Source organism: Asterias rubens, chromosome 1 (assembly GCF_902459465.1).
Source record: "Asterias rubens chromosome 1, eAstRub1.3, whole genome shotgun sequence".
Classification (NCBI taxonomy): domain Eukaryota; kingdom Metazoa; phylum Echinodermata; class Asteroidea; order Forcipulatida; family Asteriidae; genus Asterias; species Asterias rubens.
Window position 1 is genome coordinate 29,929,956 of NC_047062.1, and position 14,625 is coordinate 29,944,580.

At 39.7% G+C, this 14,625-nt stretch overlaps 1 long non-coding RNA gene across 1 annotated transcript in view; it reads left to right on the plus strand.

Annotated features, from left to right (window-relative positions):
- The window catches only part of LOC117298969, a 28,346-nt gene extending 15,435 nt beyond the window's left edge, over positions 1–12,911 (plus strand). The window contains exons 2-3 of the long non-coding RNA XR_004520020.1: positions 10,359–10,487; positions 12,824–12,911. This is a non-coding gene — a long non-coding RNA (uncharacterized LOC117298969). The remainder of the gene's footprint in view (positions 1–10,358; positions 10,488–12,823) is intronic.
- Positions 12,912–14,625: the final 1,714 nt, after the last annotated feature.

Genomic DNA, 14,625 nt, shown 5'->3' on the forward strand with positions numbered 1-14,625 from the left:
CCCCCCCCTCCCCACATCCTTCACTTCTTGTACAAATCAAAAAGTAAATGTTTCTCCAATCTTGTCTCCGGGGGTTAATATATGGATTAATAAATCATCATGGTACAATATTTTTAGGATAGCAACTTTGAGCCTCATTTTGGCTTGTAAGGACCCAATTTCATAGTGCTTAAGCACAAAAAGTAGCTAAGCACAAAAATTGTAGGCTAACCAGAATAAGGTTACCAGCCAAAGTACCTTGTCACATACAATCTGTGACTAGTATCCTGTTTAATCTTGCTAAGCATAAAATTGTTAAGAATCACTTTCTGCTTAAGCAGCTCTATGAATTTGGACCCTGGTGTTAATTCCTTTCAAGTCACTATTTGACAAAACAAATTTCACAACAAATATAAATTGAACATTAAAAAAAAAAAAAAAAATGATTTCTAGTGTGAGAACATCAGGCAAATTAACTTTGTCCCCTCTTTGCAATAATCATATACCTTACTTGGTAACCAGTAATGGGGAGAGGTTGATAGTATCAAACATTGTGAGAAACGGCTCCCTCTGAAGTGTCGTAGTTTTCGAGAAAGAATTAATTTTCCACGAATTTGATTTTTGAGACCTCGGAAATAGATTTTGAGTCCCAAAATCAAGCATCTGAAAGCACACAACTTCATGTGACAAGGGTGTTTTTTCTTTCATTGTTATCTTGCAACTTCGACGACCAATTGAGCTCAAATTTTCACGGGTTTGTTATTTTAAGCATATGTTGAGATACACCAAGTGAGAAGACTGGTCTTTGACAATTACCCAAAAAAATCTCAGATTCAAATTCTGGGCATAAAAACTGATATCTCTTTTACATAGCCACGTCATTTCTAAGTGAAATGCTTCTCAAAATGCTTATAATATACTATCAGAAGCTGGTAGGCTCATCAATAAGTTTTTATTGCCATTTATATTAAGAGTTATCTATACCAAACATAAACTTTCCCTTTAAGAAAACACCATGATGAGCGGCAACATATAAGCTCACTAGCCTACCTAGATATTTTCATTTAGGGGGTGGGGGCACCCAGAGGCAAACACATAATAGTAGGGGGTGGGGTTTTTGTTTTCTTTTATTTATTTATTTATTTTATTATTAATTTGTGGGGGGGTAGGGGGGGGGGGCTTTTGATGTATTGAACCATTTACATGTTTTCCCTTCAATCTCAAAGGGGTCAAGGGTACTGAGTGGGGGGGGGGGGACTCCTGCCACCCCTCCCTCACCTGCTAGTTATTTCACTGTTCATTGCAGACCTTGAGCTTTCAATGTTTACCTCAATGGACAAACTTAAGTGCTTTGCATGCTTCAATGAAAGAGCCTTGGATAACTTACACATAGTTTACTAATAACTATTACATCAGTTGTTTCTAATCTGCCGTTCATAACATGGACACAAAATACTGGTCCCCATAATAGAAGACCTTTGCGACGCTGGCGGCAGCAGACATAACGGTATTTTTTTGCGGCTCTGAGCATGCGCACGTAGGTCTGAGCACGTGCAATACTGTGAAAAAGGACTACTTAAAGCCATTGGACACTTTCGATACAGTATTGTCCAAAGGCCCACACTTCGTATACCACAACTTATATATAAAATAGCAAACCTGTATAAATTTAGGCTCAATCGGTCATCGGAGTCGGGAGAAAATAACGGGAAAACACACCCTTGTTTCCCCACGTTTCGCCAGGTCATGACATGTGTTTAAAATAAATCCGTAATTCTCGCAATCGAGAATTGATATTGTTTTAATGTTTTCTCAAAAAGTAAAGCATTTCATGGAATAATATTTCAAGATAAGTCTTTCACTATTACCTTCTGTAAACCTTGTAAATTATTTTGTAAATCTGTGAACTTTTTTTTTTTTTTTTTTCTGTACCGAAAGTGTATAATGGCTTTAAAGTCTCTCATTGTGGCTGAGAAAATGAAAGTTAAAAACTCTATATCCAGGTTCGAAAACAAATTAGAATCATGATCGGCATATTGGCACGAAGGGCTGAAAAGCAAAACAATACATGCCGGTTTAAGTATTATCACTAGCTTTGTCCAAGGCTTTTTACGCAAACACCGGCCCGCTCTGAATTCACGAACTGCATAGATACTATACTGCACGGCACATAACAGTACTTGATACCGTGGGGTCGAAGCATGGTTTTTTGAGGAATTTGAACCTCGTACAAAAGAAGTCGCAACAGATTCGGCCTGGTTGAGGTTAAAACCTCGGAAAGCCATGCTTCGACCCCATGGTATCAAGTACTAATATGTACCCCATGCAGTATAGTATCTATGCAGTTCGTGAATTCAGAGCAGGCTGGTGCAAAGAGCCTTTGACAAGGCTATGTAATCACAGGCAGGTCGGCCTTGGTTAATATGACACGGCCTACCGGACACTCAGACTGTGGTAATATAATAAGTACCCTCGGACTGGTGCCATCTTAGCGGAAATCATTTATTATCAGTGAGGGGATGCCGGCTTTACTCGATCGCACAAAGAGGATAGCCAATCCACCCCCGGTTACAAGAATGGATGAGTCCGTTTGGCCATTAGAAACAAAGAAGCATCCATTTTTCACAGGGGTAGTTGTATTGAATTTTGTCTTGTACTGCACACTGATAAACAACAAATCTTAAATTTGATCTTTTAACATTAGTTTGTCTGTTCAGTTTTGTCTAACTGAGTTATTTTCAAGTGAACACATTTGTTAGTGTGTGTGCTTTGGACATGTTCATGTATGTATGTATTGTTAAAAAATATATAAAAATCTTCAAATTTATAGTTTTTTTTTTTTTTTTCTCTATATGTGATGGTACATGTACGTATGGTGGCAAGTTAAGCAGCACGTTTTGTATTATTTACTCAATCAACCTAATAATTGATGATTAAACGTTTGCTTTTTGACAGTTATTTTGTACTCTGCACCCCCAATTGCTAAAATGCAATGTTATTAAGTATGGTTTATCAGCAGTCAACCTCCATTGCGCACTGTTTGACACTCCAATGCATGTCATCAAATTGAACTCGTAAATTGCATGCCACACAGCTCACGAAGAAACTAATATTCACCCCTTGTATACTTCCTGCAATATATATCCCCTAATTTTCCCTCGTAATTTTCCCTGTAAATCATCACACGGCTGATAAGAGACAGCTTGGTTGAGAAACTCGGAACCCCACGTCAACAATAAACATTGCCCCGCAACGTCACCCCTACAACAGTGTGTTTGATACTGTAGTTGAACCTCTGGTTATAGCCTTTGAGCTCCACACACAAATGCCGCATGAATAGGGCCCTCTGGTTGAACTGCTACGGAGTTAACAGGCCGGTCACCCAGGTTGAAACTCGGGTCAGTTGGTGTACGCCTGGCACTGAACTTGCCCTTGCACACACTGCGGGGTTGCTGGTTAATTTACTGTGTATGTGTTTGCTTTTGTTTGAGAGTACTTGTATTGCTATAGTGTGTAGACTGCGGACCACACATTCAGATAGCGGCTGCCACTGCGCTGTCATTTCCAACAACCAATGACTATCTACTATCCTTGCGAAGCTAGAGGGGTACGGGGCGAGTGTAATGCACAGAGTGTCAGTGCACTATCAGTGGACAGTTAGAGAGGGTTCTGACCTATCGCCATAGTGTGATTGATCTTACATGGTGGAAGTACGGCAAACTGGTCATTGCCACTCGGCTGTTTGCGGGGATGAACGGTAAAGCTTAGGGGGAAAAAACACACACAAACCCGATGGAGCATCATAGGATACTCACCATGAATAATGAGAGAAGAACTGAAGTGTTGTTTTTAGGGAGGGCCAATACAGCTGGGAGTACTGTGTGAGGGGCTTGTCTATTTTGAACCGCTGGAGTGTTTGTGCAGTTAGTCAATGGCTCTTTACCCCCTCTAGAATGCTTGTAGGTCTTCCTGTGATATCACCATTTATGTCTCAATGAACAAAGCTGGGGGGTTTTTCCTCCTTTTTTACCAGGGTCCAATTTCATAGAGTTGCTTAAAGCCATTGTACACTTTCGGTAAACAGTATTGTCCAAGGCCCACACTTTGTGTACCACAACTTATATATAAAATAAAAAACCTGTGAAAATTTAGGCTCAATCGGTCATCGGAGTCGGGAGAAAATAATGGGAAAACCCACCCTTGTTTCCGCACGTTTCGCCGTGTCATGACATGTGTTTTAAATAAATCTGTAATTCTCGATATCGAGAATTGATATTGTTTTAATGTTTTCGCAAAAAGTATAGCATTTCATGGAATAATATTTCAAGAGAAGTCTTTCACCATTACCTCCTGTAAACCCTGTAAGTTATTTGTAGATCTGTGAACTTATAATTTTTTTCTGTACCGAAAGTGTCCAATGGCTTTAAGCAGACAGTATTACTTAATATTTGCTCGCTTAGCAGAAATGGGCAGGACACCAATCACAAATTCTACAAGAGCCATGGTATTATGGACGGTAACCTTATTCTAGTGAGCATAATTTTGTTGTGCTTAGCTACTTTTTTGTGCTTAAGCAGCTCTATGAAATTGGGCCCTGTTCTATTGGCTTAAAGACAAAGTGTAAGATGAGTATCAATATTATTCAGAAGAAAAACAAGCCCTGCCCTCCATCCATCTTTTTTTTAAAGCTTACATGTAAAAATTGTTTTGGTACAGTCGCCCTTAAACAAACTTAAAAGGAAAATCTGTTGAACATAGGGAAAGGTTTCCGCATCCTTCCACTACTTTTTTATTCGTCATGAAATTAAACTGTATTGAATTAACCTAACAAATGTTTACTCAGCTAAAATAGATTACAATCCAGAATCCCACTAAGTTACCATTGCTGTGACTAGTTCCACGGTCATTTGTTGCTTAGCCAAGAAATTTGGTAAGCAGTATTTTCTGTTTTAGAGCTTTATGAAGTTGGCCCCTGGCTTGGATTATTTTAAATGTAAATAAGCAGTTGAACACATCCAGTTAAAAAACAAATTATCACATAAATTTGATTTGCCTTGGGGAGTCGGGGATGGGATGAGGAGGTTAAATAAGATAAAGATATCTTTAAAGGCACTGGACACCTTTGGTAATTGTCAAAGACCTCTCACTTGACGTATCCCAACATATGCAATAACAAATCCGTGAAAATTTTGTCTCAATTGGTCATCGAAGTTGCAAGAGAAAAATGACAGAAAAAAACACCCATGTGCAAAAATTTGCTTTCAGATTCCTAATAAAAGGCTTCAGGCCTGAAGTCTTTTATTTTTTGATATCAATATAAACCACAAGGGCTTCAGGCCTGAAGTCTTTTATTTTTTGAGTGAGAAATCTTTCTAAAAACTACGTTAGTTCAGAGGGAGCCTTTTCTCACAATGCTTTATACTATCAACAGCTCTCCATTGCTCGTTACCGCGTAAGGTTTTATGTGAACAATTGTTTTCAGTAATTACCAATAGTGTCCAGTGCCTTTAAGTTCACTAGCAATAATTGTTTCTCAGCAGTCGGGTCAGGTTGGGTCCACCTCCTGAGAGTTCAGACCACGCTGATGTTTTTTTTTTTAATGCGCCCTCAATGATCTATACAAGAGTTGGCTGCTAGAGGCATCTGTACATACTTGTCCCGGTTTCCCAAACCATGGCCGTACCCCCTTTCCATATGGATTTCAGCTTCTCTGTCTTAATTTAATTCAGCACATTAATAGGGATTTGGCCTTACGAGCAATGCACTGGCAAAATGGTCATGCCTCTTTACTGAATCTGCCAGTAGAGCAATGATCTGCCTGACGATCAGGAACCTCTGATTGGTCGTTATTCACCATTTGGCAAGCGGTCACTGGCCAGCGACTGACATGTCCTGGGATAACACTGTCCTGTATTTTTTTAATTATTTTTGAAACTGTGTCGGGGTATAAGATAAAGGTGAACCGGTGTCACTGGCTAAAAAAAAGTACCGTCGCCGCAACCTGATCTAGCCCGGTAAATGAGGCCAGGAAATCTCAAGTGTTCATCCAGTATAGACTTTCTAACCCACCTTCCATGTGATCCCCCTGGGCTGAAGAGAGACAAGTGTCTCTGACCTACTTTGAGTTGCCTTTTTTTTCTTCTCTCCGCTCGTTTTTCCACGGGCAAGCCGGCTTCAACCTCCTCTTGCCACACTTCCATGCATTGTGCTGAGGTCAAGGAGTTAAACCAGCATCACAATGAGTTCAACAACTACCTGGTGCTGCTAGTCATGTACATGTACCATTAACCCCGGTTAACACTCGAGGTGGCGGATGCCCTCCGAGTTGACCAGCTTTTCACCTTTTCAGGGCGGGTCACACAGGGTCATCGTCACCTGGCCTGTGAGTGAACCACGTTCGGGGCGCTTTGGAAGACAGTTACCTCATCTCATATTGTCCTCTTGACAGAGAGAGGTGAACGCACCGACCGATATGGGTGCTCTGTTTCAGGTTACTGAGGGGGGTTGTGATGATGATGATGATTGGGGGGATGATGAACTTAGGGAGGATGTGGAGCAGAGCGGGCCCGGGGCCCTCCCTGTATCAACATGACCCAGCTTTTTTTGAGGAGCAATATTGTTTCCCGTCCGTGTCTGACAATAGTTTCCCATTAATGAGAACGGACTTTGATAATAACACTCGCTCGCCGATGACAGTTTTGTGTACGCGGCTTCGTAAAGTTGTGTGTAGATTGAAAAAAATTCCCTGAAGTATTCCCCGTTGCAGCTTGAGGAATCAATGTTCTGATGAAGTGATGTTGAGTTTTTAGAGTTGAGTGAGGGATTTAATGTGTTTCATGTTTTCGAGTGAACCTATCTGTACTCTGGGACAACAGCAAAGTATTGCTTTGGATGTTATTGTATGCGACACTCTTGTTTGACGGCAGTCGGCTTACATTAATTGAAATGTTCAGCTTGGTGCTGCTGTATGACATACATGTTGAGCATAAACATCGTAAAAGTCTAATGGAGGGTTTTTGTTTGACGGTTGAGGGACCTGTAATTTTTCGGGAAGAGTTCAGCTCGGTTCATACTTCCTGCGAATGAGAATGCGATGCGAATTTGACGTGAATTTTACGTCACAACTCTGTTTTCGCAGCGATATTCGCAAGTGAGTTGAGCACAACTCAAGAGAGTTGAGCACAACTAAACTGCTGCGAATTATTCTTCTCTAGCAAAACAAAGGGTGTGGGTTCAAATCACACCCAAGTGCTTTGACGGTGGATTTCTTTGTACAGAATTACAACACTGTTGTTTTTTTTTGCAGAAAATACTGCACAAATAACATCACTTGCCACCCCTCTCTTAGTTCCTTGTTTTAGTGACCCATGCACAGTAAACTACTACACCTATAAAGGATTGTACCATTTTGCTACAATAATAGGGGTGTTCTGTTTTACCGATGAATAGAGCAGACTCCATCCGATAGTTTAGATGTACTTGATTTGTAATTGTGGGTGAAGCAACTTAAATCAATTCTGACCACTTGTTTACTGATGTAATTATTTGCAGCATATTTTTTTAGACAGATGAACAGGGCCCAATTTTTATAGAGCTGCTTATCAGCAAAAATGAGCAGGATACCAGTCGCAGGTGAAACATGTGCAATGGTAGTGTTATAGCTGGTAACCTTTTTGCATAGGTTTGTTAGCTATTTCTATTTCTTGTTCTGATAGCGGCTCTGTGCAATTGGACCCAGGTGTGTAATTTTATTCGCGAACTAATAGCAATTTGTTTTGAAAAATGATTGATGGTAGATACACTGTGAACAAAACCCACATGCAAATGACCCGGATGGGATTCAAACCCATGACCTTTGCATTGCTGGAGTCCATGTCTTACTGCCACGTTGTTTTCTTTATTGTAATTGTCATATCTCACTGGGGAACAGTATGCACTTACATAGTACGGGAACAGAGTAATAAAACATAATCAATTTCGTTTTTTGTGTATTTGTGAAAGCTTGAGTAATTTTAGTGAAACTTGTAGCTTTCGTATTCTCAACTGGGAAAAACTGAAGTGCCCTGAGAGGTTCACAGTACGCTGGCCTGGATAGAGTCTATTTAAAAAAAGAAAGTATAATCCAAATATCAATGTGTTTCTTTCCTATTTGTGCGGTGTGTGGACTGTTTGGTTGAGGGGGGCAGAGGGCAGGCATGATACTTTTCCTACTTTAGTCTGACTTCAGATTTGTTTACCCTTCGAAAAATCAGATTAAAGACACTGGACACTATTGGTAATTGTCAAAGACCAGTCTTCTCCCTTGCAGTATCTCCACATATGCATAAAGTAGCAAACCTGTGAAAATTTGAGCTCAATCGGTCATCGTAGTTGCGAGATAATAATGAAAGAAAAAACACCCTTGTCACACAAAGTTGTGTGCTTTCAGATGATTGATTTCAGACGTCAAATTCTAAATCTGAGGTCTCAAAATCAAATGTGTGGAAAATTACTTCTTTCTTGAAAACTACATTACTTCAGCGGGAGCCGTTTCTCACAAGGTTTTATACTATCACAACCTCTCCCCATTACTCGTTACATAGTAAGGTTTTATGACAATAATTATTTTGAGTAATTACCAATAGTGTCCACTGCCTTTAAATAGCCTGTGTACATGAAGGTCAGCTCTTGTACATGAAATGTTCCTACTTTTTTCCTTGGACCAAATATCAAGCCTTAGAGGGGTTGGTTTGCCTAAAACTGTACACAGATAGAAACACAAATAACAAGTCCTTTTTTTTCTTTTTTTCTTCTTGCTGTGCCCGAGTTGTCCCCCACTTTTTTGCCTGAAGTTGTCCCTCCTGCTCCCCTGGGCCGTACACCTATGTTCTTTGCTGTGGTATTGGCCACATGCTACCTCTTAAAGTGCTCCTTTCTTAGTCAGCTTGCCCCTTAGTGAAATGAAGTTAAAAACTTACAGAAATCTTTTAATTTAGCTTTTTGACAACCACAGATCCCACTTGGCACATTCCATCTTATGGGGGGGGGGGTATTTAGAGAAACAAGTACAGACCCTCCCCCAGTACTTGCCCTCAAGTGAAATGAAGTCCAAGACTTGCAAAATTCTTTAAATTTAGGCTTTTGAAAACCTCGGCTCATTCCATCTTTGTATGAGGGGGGGTTTTGTTACTTAGAGTAACCAGTACAGACCCCCTCCCCGTAGATTGTTTTACCTGAGCCACTCCTAAATGGAATGGCCCACTTTCACTCGGCAGAGTCAGTGGATGTAGGTCATGGCTGATGTTACCGCAGCTGAGATGTTGCCGTTCTGCCAACCGATACTGTTACACTTGGTGTTCGGTTGCTTAGAATGTTCCCCATTATTAGGTGTATGTGTCTTTGATATCCAGAGACACCGTGTGACAGTTATCTAATTTAAGATTATAGGAATATATACATATCAGTGACCCAGTTTCATCAAGCGAGTAGGCACATGAATTTGTGAAGCACAACAACAGGCATGGTTTTCTTACTACTGATGTTCGGCCTTTATTTTTGCCCTTGGAAAAATTTGGAGAAAACAAAAATGGATAAATAGCCTGAAAAGTCTTCTAAAGCTCACACCATAAACAGGCATGATATTCTTCCTACTTAGTTAAAGCCATTGGACACTATTGGTAATTGTCAAAGACCAGTCTTCTCACTTGATGTTGCTCAATATATGCATAAAATAAACCTGTGAAAATTTGAGCTCAATCGGTCGTCGAAGTTGCGAGATAATAATGAAAGAAAAAACACCCTTGTGACACGAACTTGTGTGCTTTTAGATGGTTGATTTCGAGACCTCAAATTCTAAACTTGAGGTTTCGAAATAAAATTCGTGGAAAAATACTTCTTTCACGAAAACTATGTCACTTCAGAGAGAGCCGTTTCTCACAATGTTTTATACCATCAACCTCTCCCCATTACTCATTACCAAGTAAAGTTTTATGCTAACAATTATTTTGAGTAATTACCAATAGTGTCCACTGCCTTTAAAGCCTGTAACTGGGATTTGCCAAGCAGACATATAAAAGCAAAGTAATAGACGTTGAATTTGCATCGGGGATAAAGAATATCCATTTTGATTTTACCCATACACCGATGTGTGTTAGCACTGTATACTCAGTACTTACCCAAGTACTGTGAAAAAATATCACAGGCATGTTACTCGGGTGGGATTCGAACCCACGACCTATGCAATTCTAAAGCAGTATCTTACCAACTAGACCACCGAGATTGCCCGGTAGCTAGAGACAGTTGTGAAGTGTTAATAACAGGACTCAATATAAACCTCAATCTTAGCCTCAATTCAAGCTGTTGTGAGTTTCTCTGATCTTTGAGTCTTATTGTTTTTGCAGGATGAGTTGCAGACCACGACAAGGAACTACGAGAATCAACTGAGTATGATGAGTGAGCATCTGTGCAGTATGAATGAGAAACTCACCTCACAGAAGGATCAAATCGATGCGCTGAAACTCACTGCTAAAGTAAGAACAAAACGAGTTTTGTAATAAAAAGTTCTACTCATCAAAGAACACAGATAAGTTTCAATCTGAATACTAGCTAGAGTATAACATTCATACCAGGGTCCGAAAATACTGCTTGACAAATTTCTTTGCTAAGCAAAAATTGAGTGAGGCACCAGTCATAATATTGTGAATTTAATGTAAGTTTGGCTGTTAACCTGTTTCTATTAAGCATTACTTTTCTGTGCTTAGCAAATTGTTGTGCTTAACAGGCTTAATGAAATTGGGCCCAATACAACCCTCAATAGGAGACTTTCCAACGCTAGGTGTCAGCAGACATACCGGGTATATTTCCATTGTTTACGTAGTTCTGAACATGCGCATAATTCTGAGAACAATGGATTTACCCGGTAAGTCTGCTGCCCTCTATCGTCCCAGAAAGTCTCCCATAGATATTTCCAGGTGATATACTGACAGGTCATAAGTTGTGTTGATAGACTAATGGGCATGTGGGGACTGTTTGCCCGAAATGGTACACCAGATAAAAACATGAGTACCAATTTATACTAGTGTAAAATTCATTTTGGGTTTATACCCATATACACCGATGTCTGTTAGCACTGTATACTGTAGTACTTACCCGAGTTCTGTGAAGAAGAAAAAAAATCACAGGCATATTACTCGGGTTGGATTCGAACCCACGACCTTTGCAATTCTAGAGCAGTGCCTTACCAACTAGACCACCGAGATTGCCTGGTAGCTAGAGGCAGTTTGAATCCTAGTGTAAAATATGTTTGTTGCCTTCTCTGTCCATGCTTTGCCCAATTATTCGCCACTTTTCTGCCAGAATGTTGGGAGGGCAGTTGTCCCATTGGGAGGGCAGTGTCGTCTCCTCCCCCCCCCCCCCCACCCTCCGCTCTTACATACATGGTATTAATTTGGCCGGTAACCTGAAACTGCCATGCAGGTTATTCTGCTTAGCATAAGTTTCTGCTCACAAGAAATGTGGCTCGTTATCAGAGCTATTTGATGGATTTCTGTTTCTGAAGCAATAAACTGATGTGCCGAGAGGCTAAAATGAAATTGGGTTGTGCCAAAAAAGAACTAATATATCGTGTTCATGTTTTATTGCCCCAGATTATAGGATTTACTGCTCTATTTGGTAGCTGAGTAATGACCCACTCGAACTTGCTCTTTTATTGGATTGAACGGTATCATAAAATTGTCATTCCCGATAAGTTAATACAATGATTGACTGATCATACAGGCTGATGAAGGATCAGTGACCTAGTTCTTGAGCATTGCCGCCTTGGCATCATTTCATCAACACAAGAGGGCGCTATTTGATCAGAGGGGTTGTAAATAAAATATGAGAAACGGGTTTGTGAAATAATGATGCAGGTTGAGAATTGGATTTGCCATTCATGTTCACAAGAGGGCAGCAGAGGAAGAACTTAGTGTGCAGTTGTGCCCTAAAGTGTGAAGAATATGGAAAAGCATTGAGAAAAAGACTGTATTTCTAGTGTTCATGTAAATTAATGCAGTGAATTGCCATTACATTATTGTGTAACTATTTCTCTGACTTGGTGTATGGTTATACCATTTCTGACTGTTTTGTTTCTGGCGTGTTGTGGCTGCACGGTTAAAGGATTTGGGTACTTTTTGTAACACATAACACAATGTCCACAGATTTACATTAAACTTACAACGCTTGAAGATATTGATGGTAGAAAGCGCACATGTGCCTTAAAGAATTGGCTGCTGAGGTGCTGTAGTTTTTGAGAAATGAATAAAACAATGTCTTGAAAATACGTTTCTACATGCTAAAACAATTTGCGTTTGATGATCACTGAGACGATAATTATTTCCATGACATTGTTTTTCTCATTTCTCAAAAGCACCTCAGCAACCATTTTTTGTTTAAAGGTACATGTACGCTCTCTACTATCATTACCTTCAATCGTTGTAAGTTTAATGTAAATCTGTGGACATTGTGTTTTTTGTTGTACAAAAAGTACGTATAGATCCTTTAAGAGCACCGGACTTAATCTCTTGCGTTTGTAATCAGCAGGGGTTCGAGTCCTTGTCTTGATAGTTGTGTCCACTTTACCAAAATTACTTTGTCCTTCGTATGTCCCATCGACTAAAATTGGTAGTGCTCATAAAAGAACCCTTAACACTTGTCGCGGAAGAGGAGGGGTTAACCCCAGTGTTCCTGGTTCACATAACAAGCACCCTTGTTTGCTGGTTTCCTCAGGCTTGGGAGCTGCAGTGATTAATGGTTTTAAATAGAAATATATAATGATAATAATGAAGACAAAGTGGACATTTTTGAAAGCTTTCTTTATTTTTTACAGCCGAGCAAGAAAGGCAAGAATAAGTAACGCAGAGGCTCAGCATTTACACAATCTACAGTCTCTGATCGATGGCATGACATCATCCTATAGTGGTGCGCTACATCGACCTCAGACAGTGTCCAAAATCAAGACTCGGCAGGCAACCTCAGTGGATAGTGACCACAATAAAGTAGTTACCTCATCCATAGGTTACTTCAATTAACCACTCTAAACGGTTTACCACATCAAGTTACAACCGTGTAAAGGTTACCTCAAGGAACAGGTAAACCCAACAGGTTAACTCAACAAACAGACAACCAGTGTGAACGGTTTACCTCATTGGCCAAGTTAAAGTAGTTTTACGTGTTACCTTAATGAACACTTTGATCAGGTTACCTTACCGGCCAGGATATGACAGTACCAATGCATTGTGGACCAGGTTACAATGGTGGACAGGATGCCTCAACAGATTGTAGACCACTGTAACCACTGTTAAGGGTTTACCTCATGGGCAAACGGTCACAGGGGTTTAAAGTTTACCTCAACAGATTGTAGACCACTGTAACCACTGTTAAGGGTTTACCTCATTGGCAAACGGTCACAGGGGTTTAAAGTTTACCTCAACAGACAAATAACCACTGTAAACAGGTAAACTCAAAGGCATATGTTTGCAGTGGTGTACAGGTCATCTCAACAGGCAGATAACCACTGTAAGATGCTTACCTCATTGGAATATGGTTACAATGGTTTAAAGTTTACATCAACAGACAGATAACCCCTGTAAATGGGTTATCTCATGGGCTAGGCTACAGTATTATACAGGAAGCCTCACCAGTTACTCACCCACTGTGAACAAGTTGTAAAGGGAACTATTGACAATATAGCACTTTTCAGCCCTTTTCACATGAGCAATTTAGCAGGGGTCCTTTGCTTTGTTTTCGCATGGTTGTGAAATTTTACAAATTGCACTTTGCAAGGAAAACCATGATTAAGCTCTTCAAGGTCTCTATTCAATTCTTCTGGAACATTTCAAGGGTCCGGACCTCAGACAGAATTTTCTGCTAGCGGAAGTTTTGACGAAGGACTTGCGCAAAATCATCACTTGAAGGGAACCTTTAATGCTTGTAATATTTTTTACTTTATCTATGTGAAAGCTTGCTAAATCGATCATGCATGAGGACAACAAAAAAACAAGCGGTGGTCATAAATTGTTTAGCAAGGGACAATAGTTAATTGTTCAACATGTGCAAAGGGTTTTGGAGTGTATGAGGTACATCAAGTAAATTTCATAACATTTATGAGATTATGGTGGTGTTTTTTTTACAATTCTGAGTAACCAATCAAAAGTTGTGTATACATGTAATACAAAATAGGGAAGTTATTTCTCTCTATCAAATTGTACCTTTTGGATTTCCCCCTTTTCGTTTTCAAAATTGGAATTAGACCTACATGATGTGTTGCAAAGATAATATTTATTATGAGCAAACTGGGGGCAGTAATTATGTTCATTCTACTCTTGAATAATCTCTGAAGTGTTGTAAAAGAGCTGATTTGAAAAGCTCCAAACAAAGTTTTCCTGCAGGCATGATATTCTTTCTAGTTTTTTTTTTGGTGTCAGATTGTTTTCACCCTTGGGGAAAAAATCTTTATTTGATTAAGGCCTGCATCATGTTTATTATCCTTGTACTTGATAAAATGTTCCTTGTACTCAATCAACTGTTCAAACTTTTTTTCTAAGGTCCAACTATCATGCCAGTTTTTGAAATTGGTTTTTTTATTTTTTTTATTTTTTTATGCAAGTTGCCTGACACACAAGGCCTGAA